This window comes from Rousettus aegyptiacus, unplaced genomic scaffold, assembly GCF_014176215.1.
Source record: "Rousettus aegyptiacus isolate mRouAeg1 unplaced genomic scaffold, mRouAeg1.p scaffold_m13_p_3, whole genome shotgun sequence".
Classification (NCBI taxonomy): domain Eukaryota; kingdom Metazoa; phylum Chordata; class Mammalia; order Chiroptera; family Pteropodidae; genus Rousettus; species Rousettus aegyptiacus.
In genome coordinates this window covers 118,409,527-118,425,369 of record NW_023416306.1, presented here as the reverse complement: position 1 = coordinate 118,425,369, position 15,843 = coordinate 118,409,527, and the positions used below count along the sequence as shown (strand labels likewise).

General features: G+C 36.7%; 1 long non-coding RNA gene across 1 annotated transcript in view; it reads right to left on the bottom strand.

Annotated features, from left to right (window-relative positions):
- The window catches only part of LOC107514965, a 316,337-nt gene that overhangs the window by 131,024 nt on the left and 169,470 nt on the right, over positions 1–15,843 (bottom strand). The window contains exon 3 of the long non-coding RNA XR_004949972.1: positions 1,766–1,864. This is a non-coding gene — a long non-coding RNA (uncharacterized LOC107514965). The remainder of the gene's footprint in view (positions 1–1,765; positions 1,865–15,843) is intronic.

Here is a 15,843-nt window from a genome sequence, read left to right as displayed (position 1 = left end):
GAACAAATCTGAATGCTTTCAAGAAGGATCCCATTAGTGACTCAATATTGGTTACTGGGTCAACCAACCTTGTCTAATTCTCTCTTCTTTTAAGAAGAAGGCCCTTTCCAAGAGGCTCCCATGTCACTTATGTAATGAATTTGGGTAGGCATGATTCCTGTTATGCTGAGATGCCCAGACACAATTTATGTACCAGCTGTACCTCCCATCCCCCACTCACAACAAAGAGAAAGGTTTTGTTGTCAAGTTCACTAACAATATATACAAAATTTGCTAACTGCAAGTAATCTAGAGAAAGTTTAAGGCAGAGAATATATGAGTGTGTAGATGAATTAATTTTATATGTATACAGGAGCCTGGTGGCTCTTTGCTTTCTGGTTCTTAAGAAGATGTATAGCCTCCTTGATTCTCTTGAATTTTCTCACTCCTCTTAAATCCGGTAGGAGAGCAATTCAGTTTGTCTTTCTCCTTGAAAGACTTCTTTCTTGCCTTTAATACAGTGACTCTGGTTTCCTAATCATTAGTTTTTGTACTTACTTCTCACTTCAGCAGTGAGATGTTGTGTCCCTTTGAAAAGACATGTCTTTTAAATCACTCTCTCCAGTATTTCTCAAACTCTAGTGTACATCAGAATCATCTGTTTGACTTATGAAAATACACATTGCTGGGCCCTGTCCCTCTAGTTTCTGATGGAGGGGGTGCCCAAGAATTTGCATTTCTAACACATTCCCAAGTGATGCTGTGGCTGGTGGTCCAGATACCACACTTTGAGAACCACTGCTCTAAGCCAACATCTTATTCTCTCAGATTTATGAGCTGAGCGGAATGTCACAATTAGTTTGCAATGGCATCAGAGGCACTATAGGACAGATGCTAGAGCTGTGAACATTGGTGAGACCCTCAGAAAGGGTCTTGCCTTGAGCCCGTACCTCCTAGGGCAATGTTTCAAGATTTCCTGCCAGATTTTGTATATCTTGGCTTTGGTGATGAAAATTAGAACAGGTTGTTTCTATAGATTTTTCAGATACTCAGTTATCATACCTCTTCATCTATTCAACCTGGTGGCTTCAAACACTTTTAAAATAAACCTCTAGTGCTAATTCCAACTAGCTTTACAAAATATAAAATCGGAGATTGTGGGAGCAGTCAAACTAGTAGCCTTAGGTCCCCCGTGCATCTGCAAGGTCATAATACCTAATTGCATTATTATAATTAGAGTCAGCCTTGAGTTCTCCTCACACATAGGAGGTTGCACAGAGAGAGTTATTAAAAGACTACTTGTAAGAATACACTATGGATTCACACTTGGCCTCCATCAGCTTATCCTAGCAGCCACAACTTTTAAAATAAATTTTAAAACCCCAGTTAGTCTCCAGGCAATTAAAGTATCAGTTGAAACAAACATTAAGACAATACAAAAATGTTCATTTTCCAAGCAGCAGACACTTATGATTTGCTCTAGTTCCATTAACCCAAAGTTTTAATGATATAAATGTAATCATTCAGTAAGCTGGGCTAAGGCACAATGGAAGAACAATTATAAACTGTTCTGTTGTTGAAAACCCATGTTCTAACTAACCTGAAGAACAGACTTAGTGCTCAAGCTATAGAAATCGAGACTTTCTTCACTCCCCTATCAGGAGAAGGTAATAATACTAAGTTGAGAAATGCTGGCATGATATGAAGTCTGGTATTTATAAAGCATCTTGTAGGTTTGTGGGGAAAGAGGCCAGGAATATGAAAGAACATCATGCAATCCCCTTACCTGCACAGGAGCAGATTTGACAGAGGTTGTAGATGCTTTTGCAGATGCCAGTTTGAGATTTTCCAACCGATTCCTTTTCTTTCAGCATCCTCTCTAAAACTGTAACAGAGTCAAAGAGCAACAATTAGTTAAGTCTTCAACAAGTATTTACCTTCGCTTACATATGCCAAGCACTTAATAATATATATGATAATTCGACTTGGATTTAAAATTTCCTCTATTCTCCTTAGATTTTAGCTCTAGAAGAGGTGTTCTGGGCAAATCTAGATCAAGCACTAGATTCAGTACAGTTACCTGGGACAAATCAATCACCTTTGTCCTTGAGTTTCTTCATCTAAGGAAAAACCAACTGTACCATGTTGGAGGTTTTCAAACTTAAGCTACCATCAAAATCACCTCGAAGACTTGTTATAACACAGCTTGCTGAGCTCTGCCCACAACGTTCTGATTCAGTGGGTCTTGGATGAGGCTCAGGAATTTGTATTTTTAACACATTCCCAGATGATGTTGATGCTGCTGGTCCAGGGAACGTACTTTCACTATAGTATAATGATAATGGTCTAAAAATTTTCAGGCTTGCTAGGTTTCCCCTTTCTAGGTTCAAAAGCATGCTTTATCTGAAGTATTTTCTTTCTTTTTTTTTTTTTCTTTTTTTTGGTCAGTGGCTGTTGGTGTTTCTGGGCTGACAGTCTCTTGATCTTTAAGAATATTTATGACGCTAAAAGACAACTGGGGGATTCTTTACTGTGCCATTCCTTGGGTCCTGAGATCCCCAGGCAGTCTGCCTGCTTTTTTCTATCCTTCAGAATCTTATGTTTCTTTTACATAAAATGTCCAGGGTGTTTAGTTGTACTTAGAGGAGAAATAAGGGAAGTGAGATAAGTACATTTACTCCCTCTTCCCAGAAACAAGTCTCTGGACCACTTTTTGAGGACCATTTCATTAGATGATCTCTCACATCCCTTCCAGCTCTACACTCTATCATTATGCTTTTAAAAAGTGTCTCTAAGAATTCATAAGACACATGGCGATGCATATACTGAGCAACACAGAGAAGACATGGGGCTGACTCTCTGGGTCTCTCTTTATCCTTTCTTTTGTTCTAATTAGCAACCAATTAACACTGCCAGGTGTGAGGTCTGAGGCTCATCAGCTAACTTCCAGCTGCCAAATTTTCCTACCACACCTATCCAAACCACACCTCCAAATAAGTATTCTGAGTTCTATTTGTTAACCTAGGACCCATTCTTTGGGGCCTCCCACTGTACCAGAACTCATCTGTCAAACCTTTCTGTGCATGGTACTGGTGAGGGCTAAATGGTCATCTGCCTCCCAGATTACATTTTTACAAACACTTTATTTTTACTTAACTCAGAGAAGAGATTGGTGGTAATTTTATATACTTTGAATCATTCTAGTCAGTTGGCATCACTTTGTATGTGCCAACTATCAGAATTTAGTAACTAAGCTATAGTAATAGTTGCTGTAGTATTTTATAAACAATAAAAACCTAATGAAAATTGTGAGCCATCAAAGTATAGCTATCAATAAGGGAAAGAATATGGTAAGAAAAAAAAATCTGAATTGAATCATGCAAAAAAAGATGAAAAATTGTTTTAAAAAATTAATTTGGACTAAGGCAAGAATGGTTAACAAGTATTTTAAGTGCCTACTCTGATGAATCCGTGGGGACTGCCTAGAGAGTTAGGCTTAAAAGAATGGTGAGGCAGGGGCTAAACTTAGCAGGAAAGAATGAATGGTCAACTTGCAAATTCCATGTTTTGTTGACCCTAGCCTAAGGTCTCTTTAGTTTTAGAGCTACCTCTAACTTCCCCTTGTCTTCACCAGCACAAGCAGTTGGTTTTATTGGAGTTGGCTACAGTGTTTATTTGTTTCACTTTAGCAGAACTTCTACCTAAGGGCTAATGCATAGAGGACAGCCAAATCCCACTGGGATGCAATGAGGTATACCAGCTGACTAAGTGGTTTGCTGCTACCTGCTAGCCTCACAGTGTGATCAATTTCAGTTCTTACCTCAGCATTATTCAAATTACTACATGGGTATTTAGGGTCACTCACTCTTAGTTAAATGTATGGTGGTTAACTGTGTAAATGAGGTTTGGTTCTTGGTTTGTGCATATGACTGTTGCTTAGAAATAGTCCTTGATACAAGCGAGTTGACAGTTTTAGCTGGGAGAGTAGTTATAATTGATGAATGAACCTGGAAGTAATGCTAACTTTGCAAATGTGAAAAAAAGAGCCTTTTAGAACTGAGCCTTGAAGGATTAATAGAATTTTAAAAGCAGGTTAGTAGTGAAAAAGAAAGCAATTTCAGGCTGAGCAGCCCTGAGGAAAATATTTTTCACTTTAGTTCCTATTGCTTCCTACAAAAATCCTATGGCTTCTTCACCTATACTATTAAAAGCTCAGTTTATGTTAATGGCCCACTCTTCTTGCCTCTTGGCTGTGTGTACTAGTGGTGTTATTGAAGGACATACTAGTGAGAGAAAAAGAAACTTCTCAAAGCAAAAAAAAACACTGCTGTGGTCCATGATTCCCTTTCTCATTTTTCTCGACCTCCACAAGCAGAATTCAAGAATAGGATGTAAACTATATCATGTATCTCAGTGTTCTCAGGATGACTAAAAAGAATTGCAGAAATTCGATAGATTGATGACAAGGACAGACATCTGTTTGCTGCTTCAAAACCCAAGGCATTTTGGGGGTTGGGTCAGAATACAAATGGATTTGTGTGTTTACTTCTAATAAAAACTTGGCTAAGCACACACTTTGGCCTTAAAGAGTACCATCAGGTTCCATAGAAGCAGGGCCTGAGAGAAGAACTCTCATTGAAGTGATGTATTGGGGGAGGACTTTCAGGAGAAGCATTGAGGGAAACAGGCGAGGGCAAGGAGCAAAGGGAACAAGGATGTGCTCTCAGCTGGAGACCAGCTTCAGTCCGATCCCTGGAGAAGTGCTGGTGTATGAACTGCACCACAGAGTTATTGGCACTTTGAGGAAAGTGCCTTTGTAAGCACCTGCTACAGTCGTTAGTCAAGGTCATTTCTCAGAAGGGAACATCTGTGATGGTTATGAATACTCACAGTCGCTGAGGGATCTGGGCAGGGCACCAATAACACCCACTAAAGGCATTTTTCGTTGGCAATTGGTCACCTCTGTTTCACCAACCAATTTATTTCTCCTATTTCACCCCCCTTCCCTCCAGTAGGGGGTCGGCAATTTTTTACATAAAAATAAATGTTAAGCTTTGCAGGCCACTTACTATTTCTATCACAGCTACCCAACTTTTCTGTTATAGCATGAAAGCAGCCAGAGACAATATGTAAATGAATGAGCCTGACTGTGCTCTATTAAAACTTTACTTACAAAAAAGGCAGCAGGCCAGATGTGACAACGCAGGCCAGACTCCTTCTCTAATCTCTCTCCTCTCTACTTCCTGACTTATTTCCTTGACTACTCATCTTTGCTCTCTCTCACATATAATCTCACATATAATTACATGTAATTGCACCTATTAATTCTCCATTGCTCTCCTTCCTACTCTCTCCCTCTTTTAAAATGCCTCCCAGTCATCTTTACCTTTTATTCCTCTACTTATATTCTTATTTGACCTTTGAAATGCAGCATCATTTGAAATACCTCACACAGTGACTTAATAAAATTCCCATTGTTCTTTCTTTCAATGATTTCTTTGTTTTACTATCATATCTCTATTCTAGTTCCTTATTTATTTCTGATTGATCAGAATATCCAATTATCCTAAGATTTAGTCCTCTCAGGCAGGTCTTCTAGAATACAGTAAAAACATTGTACCAACTAACCAGTAATAAATTCTGTACTTAATTCCAAATGCCTACAAGAGAACAGGATTTCTGTTCATCTTTCTTCAGTGTAGGCATTTCTTTGATACTATGAATATTGCTTCAAGTTTTGTCTGTTGTATTTGAAACAAGAAAAAATATTGATTTTCAACAAGTCTGGTAGCCCAGTCTAACCTCATACCCTCCTCAAGGAGCATCTAAGGACATTATATAATCAATGCTCAAAAAAGCAATCAGATATAGAAGGTAGAGTTTTCTGTAGAGCAGAGATAACTTTATTTTCCATGCAGAAGGTTCTTTTTTCTTCCCTTTTTAAGATTATTTCATTATCTTAGAACCTATTTCTTCATTTGGTTTTTCTCAAAACAATGGTCTAAAACCTCTTTACACTTGGCAGGAAGCATTCTCCTAGGCTGGGATCTCAGAGGCGAGATGACACAGAGGTACAGCAGAAACCTCTAGATTAATAGTCATCATAATTCACTCTTAATTATAACCAGTTCACCAAAGCAAGATATTACTTAAGCATGTGGGCCAAAGCTCTGGCTACTAATAAGGTTGTTGTTTTCATTGAAAAGGACCCAAGGCACATATCCCTGGGGACTAACTGGAGTGGCAGCAGTCATGGTAGGCAGCCTTGCAAAGATCTAAGGATTCAGAATCCCGGGTAAATCTTCTCCCAGAATCTCACCTGACGAAGGTGGGTATATGCAGAAGAGTGCAAGATATTGGAGACAGGCTCACTCAGAAACATCAAATTGCAAAAGCAACTTTACTACTCATGAGAAAAGCCCCAGTCCAAGAGAAAAAAAAAAAATCTCTAGCTTTGAAAGATGTTCTCCATCACTGGTTCTAATAATCATCTCAGTGGGAATAAGGATTCATCTTAAAGGCTAAGGCAGGCTCACTCCTCAAGTACAAATTATAACAATTATGTATCTGATCCCACTTGAAGCAACAGGAACCAGTCTTAGATAGAAATAGGAATTCATTTTATTTGGGGCCAGGCCCAGATTGGATAGGAAAGTGCACATTGGGCCTGACAGTACAAAAAAAAAAATAGAAGGCAGGGCACTCACTATGCAAGATTTGCTTTTCTTTTTTCTCCTACATTCAGTGAAGACTGGAGACTAGTATTGCTGGGAATGCAAAGCTACGAATTTTACTTCTAGAGTTTTATCTGTGGGAAGTTAGTTGCTTGCTTGCCAGAAAGTAGGAGTATCTTAATTTGGATTCTCCCAGAAGCAGACTCTGAGACAAAGGATTGAGTAGTTTATTTGGGAGGTGATCCAAATAACAGTTGCAGGGAAGTGGGAAATGAGACAGTAAAGGGAGGGTGTTGAGGCAGCTACCACTGTGGAGAGCTACACCTTGATCCTGCTGGAAAACTCCGGGAATCAATGTAAAATAGGCAATTCAGAGATATCTCACCCAAGTCACTGATTAAGGGCTGATTATGGGACATTAATTGTATGGTACTTCCAGCCTAACTTGGGCATAAGCAGTAGGTTTCAGTGGTCTTAGCAAACTGTCCAGCAAAGAAGTGCACATGCTGGTAGTTGGAAGTAAGATGGGGATGTACCACAAAAATAAGGCCCAAGGGGATACACAGCTGGGGTACCAACAGCATCCCTCATAGGATATATAGCCTGAACTCATTTGAGTGTGGGTCCTGGAGAGAAGCAGCAAGAATGCAGCATCCTAACGGGATAGAAAACATTCTGTTTTCCCTTTTTGGAAATTCAGATATATGATCTGGACACTAAATGAAAGACAAGGGTCTGGAGAAAGAGATTTTACCATCTCAAACTTAGAGATTTTATTAAAAGAACAATAGATTTCACAGTTGTACATATTTTCCTCTCCTTTTCCCTCTCCCCATCAAACACGATAATAACAGTGTAAGAGTCCTCTGCCAGAACTATTACATTTGAGTTTTTAAATCCAAGGGTAGTAGACCAAACAGTGGTTATCAACTAGCCTTGCCCTACAAAGAACTAAAAGCCTCTCTCTCTCTCTCTCTCCCTCCCTACCTCCCTCCCTAATCTGTTTACTCTGTTTATATAATCCACCAAATATACTGCATTTCCATGGTGGTCTCTGGCTCATAACAGCAAATCGAGGGTAGATTCTAGGGTATGTATTTGGTACTGGGAACACTGGGTTGCTTGGGAAATACATTGTGTAAGGCAATTGTATTCAGATTATAACTATGTAGTTCAATAGATCTGTGCCCCGAAGGTTTCTTAGAACTTTGGAGATATGGGAGATGAGAATTTCTGAAGGGACCAAAGGAACAGTGTCAACGCCCATGAGAAATACTCCAGACTGCAGCTACTGGAGCAGAGACCCAGGCACTATCCAAACACCAGAAAGATCCCACAGAATTCAGACTAAGCCAGACAAGCATATAAGAAGAAAAGTACTGTGCACATATTTTGTTAGACCTTTAATCCCCCTAAGAACAAAGGATTGACTTTGAAAAACGATATAATTTTTAGAATTAAATCAAATTACACTGTCAAGTAGAGGAACTGGATCCCTCAACTTAAACAATTGAAAACCTGGAAGAAATATATGAAACCAGTTTTCAGATACTGAATGACAAAGCTGCAGTACAGAGACCCCTCAGAGAAGGGAAACAATGAGCCCTATGACTGTACCAGTTTACTTTTTAGAGGTAGTCTTCAGGCCTCAGTGCAGGCCAGGAGAAGCCAAACAGCCCAGCACTGCTCCTTGAGTTGAGAAGACAGAGATTAGAATTCAGAAGGCCAAGGCAGCTAGAATCTGCAGGGCTGGGGGATGGAATATGTAAGAGGGAGTGCTGGAGATTTTGCAAAGGGCGCCCTAGAGTCTCTGGCTAAGTACAAAAGTGCGCATGTAACAAGGAAAGAATCAACAGAAAAGAGTAGGAAGAACAATTCCAGAAGCCTATTCAGAATAGAAACAGTTTACATTCCTATCAGCCAGAGTATAAAAATATTATAACACCAGATACCTCATGCAGAAGGGTATCATCAACACAGTGAAGCCAAACTGATGCTAAAGGATGCTCTGAATCCACCCTAATAATACTTGAAAGCAAAATTCAAAACATTCAACTGATTCCAAGTAATTTAACTGCACATTAGAATAAAATTCAGTACTATATTTAAATAAAAACAAAATCAAACAGTTAACAACATAAACAATGTAAAATCACAATATCAGGCATGCAATCGAAAATTATAAGGGATGAAAAGCAGTAAAAATTTTGACCCATTACCAGCCAAAATGAAAAATAAAATAAATAGATCAAGAAATGACTGAGACAATGGAACTAGCACACAGGGTATAAAAAAGGCTATTATAAAAATACTCTATATAATCAAAAAGAAAGATAAAAACATGAGCACTGTAAAGATGTGAAAGATAATTTTAAAAGACATAAGTAGGTTAAAAATAGCAATATAAAATATGTACAATAAAAGGAATAAGAGAATAGCTACAGTAAGGCAAAGTAGATTTTAGAATGAAAAATACTGCCACAAGTAAAAAGGGACATATTATAATGGAAAAGGGGTTGATTCATCAAAAGCATGTTTTGTTTTATTTCTTTGCTAGAGCTGCCATAATAGAGTACCACAGTCAGGGTGGCTTAAGCAACATAAATTTATTTTCTCATAATTCTGGAAGCTAGAAGTCTAAAATCTAGGTGTCAGCAGAGTTGGTTTCTTCTGAGACCTTTCCTCTTGGCTTGTAGGTGGCTATCTTCCCATGTCTTCACATGGTCTATTCTCTGAATCTGTCTGTGTCCTAGTATCTTCTTTTAATAGAGACACTAATCATATTAGATTAAGGCTCATCCTAATAAAATCATTCACTTACCTTTTTAAAAACCCTATCTCCAAATATAATCACATTGAGGTTTTGAAGGTTAGGACTTGAACATATGAAGTTTGGAGGGACACAAATCAGTTCATGCCCGTACATAAACAATCCTAATTGTATATGTAGCCAATAACAGAGCTTCAAAATACATAAAGCAAAAACTTTTATAGACCTGAAAGGAAAATAGACAAATCCACAATTATAGTTGGCTGTTTCAGCACTCCTTTCTCAGTAATTAATAGAACAGAGAGAAACATCGATAATGATATAGAATGCTTGAACATCATTATCAACCAACTAAACCAAATTAACATTTATTGCATAGTTCATCAACAACTGCACAATACACATTCTTTTCAATTACACATGAGGTGTTCACCAAAACAGACCATAGCCCAGACCAAGAAACTCATTTCAACAAATTTAAGAGAACTTAAATGATAGAAAGCATGTTTTATGACCACAACAAAATTAAACTAGAAATAGGAGCAGAAAGATGTTTTAACAAATCTCTAATATTTTGAAATTAATCACTACTTCTAAAGAGCCGCATCAGTTGAAAAAGAAACCACAAGGGACATTTTAAAATACTTTCTAACTGAATAAAAATGAAAACATAGCACCTCAAAATTTGTAAGAAGGAGCTTAGATAAAAATGAATAGCAGTAAGTGTGTAATTAGAAGAGGAGAAAGATCTCTAATAAGTTATGTAAACTTCCACCTGAATAAACCGGAAAAAGCAGAGTGAATTTAACTAAAATAATATGAAGTAACTAAGAGAAGAAATTTGAAATATAAAACAGAAAAAAAAAACAATGGAAAAATTCAATGAAACAAATCCATTCTTAAGATCAATTTTAAAAATTAATAAACTTCTACCCAATCATACTGATTCAGCCCAGGACCACAATTACTTTTAAAAAAAAAAATCGCTCAATATGAATCACCATATTAACAGACTAAAAAAGAAGAGCCATATAATTATTTTAATAAATACAGAAGAGGTATTTGAAAACATTCACCATGCACTTGTGATAAAAAGCTCTCAGCAAACGGAATATACAGAAATTTCCTGATAAAGGGCATCTATGATAAGCATATAGCTAACACTCCTCTTAATGAAGAAAGATTGAATCCTCCTCCTAGATCAGGAGAGAGGCAGAGAGGTCTATCATCAGATTATGTCCTAACCAGGGCATTAAGGCAAAAAGAAGAAAAAAAAATTTAAATGAAAGAATAGCCATACAGATTGGAAAAGAAGTAAAACTCTATTTGCAGGTGACGTGTCTATGTAGAACATCCTTAGGAAGCTACAAATTAGTTATTAAAACTACTGAGTATAACAAAGTTGTGGGATATAAGGTTAATATGCAAAATCAGTTCTATGTCTATATAAATCAACAACTGGAAATTAAAAACCATCAAAAAACGTGAAATAGGGATAAATTTGACAAAAGACATTGAACCTGTACATCAAAAACTATTAAATATTATTTTTTAAAAATTTTTAAAATTTAAATAAGTGGAATAAAACTTTTAATCCTCATAGAATGAAAGATGCAATACTGTTAAAATATTGATTCTCCCCCGAATTGATCTATAGATTCAACACAATCATAATAAAATCCTAGGTGTTTTTGTATTTGCTAAAATAATGCTTCTAAAATTTATATGGAAATGTCAAGGACCTAGAATAGATATAATAATTTTGAAAAAAAAATGAAGTTCGGATTTCCCTAATTTCAAGATATGTTATAAAGCTAGATAGAGTAATCAAGAGATTGGAGTATTTGTGTGGGGAAATAGATACACACACATACATTTGGCTAATTGATTTGTAACACAGATGCCAAAGCAGTTCAATGAGGAATTTTCAGTCTTTTTAACAAATGGTAAACAATTGGATATTCATATGCAAAAAAAAGAACTTTGACTGTTACAGTATAACACAAAAAAAATTAATATTGGATTTAAATAACATTACCTTATATTAATATTACCTTATAACATACATAAATTAATAAAAAATTAATATAAATTTGATAAGACATTAAACCTGTACAACAGAAACTATTAAATATTGTGGATAATAGGCCTAATATGATTAAATAGATCATAAACACAAAATCATAAAACTTCTGGAAGTAACCATAGGAAAAGAACAAAACAATCATTAGGGTTAGCAAAGATTTTTTTAGATAAGACACAGAAATATAATCCATAAAAGAAAACTGATAAATTAGACTTCATAAAATTTTAAACTTTTGTTCTTTAACAAAAACACTGTTAACAAAATGAAATTGAAGGATATAGACTGGGAGAAAATATTTGCCAAGTATCTAATAGAGGAACTGTATCTAGAACACAGGCTGGCACATTACAGCCACCTCTTTTTGTAAGTCAAGTTTTATTATCTGCAGTTTCTTTCAAGCAAAAGTATCTGAGTAAAGTAATTGCAGTCCAGACCTTATGGCTCAAAAGCATAAAATATTTACTATCTGGCCCTTTAAGAAAAAGTTTGCCAACACCTGGTAGAGAATAAAGAACACTTAAAACAAAACAGTAAAGAGACAAATAATCCAATTTTTAAACGGTAAAATATTTGAATAGACACTCCACCAAAGAACATATATGAATTGCAAATAGTTTCGGTTATGCTAAATGAATAAATTTTAGAGATCTATGGTACAACACAGCACTCAGTTAATAAAACGGTATTGTGTACTGCAAAATTTAAGAGGGTAGATCTCATGTTAAGTGTTCTTACTACACAAACAAAAATAAAGGAACACAGGAAACTCTGAGAGGTGTTAGGATATCATTATTACGTTGATTGGAGTAATAGTATCACAAGTGTTTGCACATATTCAAATTCATTAATTCTACACATTAAATATGTGCAGTTTTTATATATTGATTCTACCTCAATAAAGCTGCTGAAATGTCAAATGAGCACATAAAAATATGGCAAATATCATTAGTCACTAGGAAAATGCAACTTACAATCATAATGAGGTACCACTACACACAAGTAGGATAGCTAAAACTAAAAGGACTGACAACTCTCAGTGCTAGCAAGGATGTGGTGAAACTGGAACTCTCATTCTCTGCTAGTGGGAGTGCAAAATATTATAGCCACTTTGGATAACAGTTCAACAGTTTCTTATAAAGTTAAACAGACATCATTTCACCCAACAATTGCACTCCTAGATACTTATGTATGAGACAAATAAAGAATATGTTCACACAAATGTGTTCGTACGAGTGAAAAACTAGAAACAGCCTAAATGTCCATTGACAGGTGAACAGATAAACAAATTGTAGTGTACCCATAAGATGGAATACAGCAATAAAAAAAAAGAACTACTGATACATAGAACAACCTGTACAAATCTCAAAAGCACTACGCTAAATCATAGAAGCCAGAGTTTAAAGACTATACACAGTATAATCTATTTATATAAAATTTTAGAAAAGGCAAAACTCTACAGACAGAAAGCCAATCAGTGGTTGCCAAGGCCCATGGAAGGGGTTAACTGCAAAGAGACACAAAATAACTTTGAGGAATAATGAAAATATCATTATTCTGGTACCAGTTGCATGGTTATATACTTTTGCCAAAACTCTTCAAATTATATCCCATAATTGGTGAATTTTTTGTAAAGCTGACTTTTTAAAATAAAGACAGCAACAATTTATACATTGTTGGCACAATTCTATTTGTTTCACTGTACACACCAGATTCTTGACTCTAAGAAAATTTTGACAGTACATATGAGCATAACTTGAGATAAAAATACAGACTAAGAGATGATTTCTTGACCTACTGCAGTAGCTCCCAAACAGATGTGCATCAGAATTCCTTGGGGATGTTGTACAAATGCAGCTATCCAGGCCCCATGCCCAGAAGTTCTGATTTAAGGCCAAGTGTGGGAGATAGACCTCTGTGGTCTAATGAGCTCTCCAGGTGATCATGACACATGGCAAAATTTGAAAACTATCAGCCTATATATAGGGTGACCTTGGAGTAAACCTAATTGATGTCATCTTCTGATCCACTTATAAGAATAATATCAGAAACATCATAAAAGACCTTGAAGTAATAAATTCAATTGCATTGTCTATCACTCCAAAAGGAGGCTCAAGGCTTGGCAAAATTGCCTCCCGAAGGTACAAATCTTCTCTTATGCCTTTGATCCCCTTCACTGACCTCAGCCTGGTTAAAAGCATACTAATCTTTGAGCCTTAGTTTTCTTATTGGTTGGTTGATGAGATCAATAGTAGCTACCTATGTCATAGGGTTTTTGTCAGAATCAAGCAAAATAATCCATGTACACTATTTAATACAATGCCCGGTACATAGCATGTATAATGAAACCTGGAAAATTTAGATAATCTTAACTAGTAATTTGTTCCCAACCTCCACAGCAGGCTCATCCTGCTCATCTTATTAACTTTATAATAATGAGACCCTGGATTTCATGCTTTTTAATTGTTTGGACTCCAGGTTGTTCTCAATCAATTTCATCTCTTAGCATTACCATTATGTATTATGTGTACTATGGTAGTTATTATCATTACCATCATTTTAGTAATTTTAATATCAATAAATCATCCTCTTCCTCTTGCCTGGGTTTACCACTGACTTATTATTTGGGGGGATTGAAAATAATCCTCCCTTGAGTATCCAGACAGATAGATATCTATTTCCCTATTAAAACAGAACCCTTTAATAGCCATTTTGTTTACTTTTAATAAGCCAATTCAGATAATTCTACAAACGCAGAGGGAAAATGATTTTAAAACTTAGGAAAATATAACCAAGGATCGAATTGATAATAAAAGAATGTCATTCAATCCTCTTCAAGTCTGTATTTAATTACCTAAAATCAACCCAGATAATATTTCTAGCCACATTTCCTCACTTTTTTTTCCTAGTCTCTGCTTTCCGGGGGTTTGGTGAAGAAGTGATTAGAGCTAACGGTGTTGATGGAGGTGAATGAAGGGATGCAGGTGGTTAATGACAAGGAGTCATTGAAGTCTTCCCTCCTGTCCACTGCCCTCCCCTGACCTGTTCTTCCAGGTGGTCAAAGTCAACAACTAGCATTCTCCCAGGAATACACATGGAGCAGAGCATTGTGATTATTCCTGAAGATTCTATATGCTGTCACTGGGGATTTTACAATGAAATAATTGATGTTTGAGAAAGTGCTCAACAGTCTCAAAGATCGAGAGATGGCCTCATTTTTTTAGGTGAGACGACAGGCTCAGAGAGGTTGTGCCCTGGCAGAGATGACACAAACAGTGTTGTGACTTAAACCAGATTTCATGACTCCAAATTCCATGGCTTTTTCACTCTCCTGTGACATCTTTCCAGTTGGAGGAAAACAACTGTATTCGCGCTTCTCAATTAACAGCTTACAGGTGAGCCAAACTTGACCCTCCTTAGCCCTGAAGGTGGCTGTGAGGGAACTGTGTGCCAAGATGGCCTAGTTGGTTCACTCTCAGCAGTGAGCCACCTTTTGTCTTTATCCCAGCATGCTATGTGGATTGTGATGTGGAAAATGTCAGGAAGCACCGCTACATATTTTCTGGTGTTGATGTATTAATCTTGTTATGTTTCTGCTTTATACTTCAAAAGAGTGGCATTCACACCTTGAACTATTGGGGCTCAAAGAATTAAAAAACTCTACTCCCCTCTGCCCACAAGTATGGGTGCTGATGGAATCAGATACCCAGCCCAGGCCAAAGGGATTAGTTAGACCAGAGAGGTCATGGAAAGGCAAAATTTGCACATTAATCCCCTGTGTGCTCTTCCCAGGAATGCCCATAGCACCCTATACTTTAGCATATTGCATAAGCTATCACGCTGAATTATAATGTTCTATTTTCCTGTTGATTTCTCCTGCTAGACTATAATCCTTTTAAAAGTAGAGGTTCATTGACTATTATACCACACTTATCCAGCATGGTGCCTCAACTACTATAGTAGCCTCCTAAGAAGCCTCTCTACATCTACTCTTGCCATCCTGTGACCCTTCTTCAAGTTTGAGTAAGGTTTTTAAAATGGGGGGGGGGGGTCATGTAATCTTTACTTAAAACCCTCAAAAGGTTGGGAACCATTCTGTCTGCATCTTGAGTTGACAGGGATCATAAATTTCATAAAACTTTATGAATTCACAACCTAAATAGGGTGAATTTGACTGTATGGAAATTATACCTCAATAAACTTGACTTAAAATTTAAAAAATTAAAATTTCCAGTGGCTTCTCATTGTACTTAAAATCCACACTCATTGCCACAGCTGATATGACTATATGAGTCAGGGTCCCACAGGAAATATATAACATTCAAATTAGGAAAAAG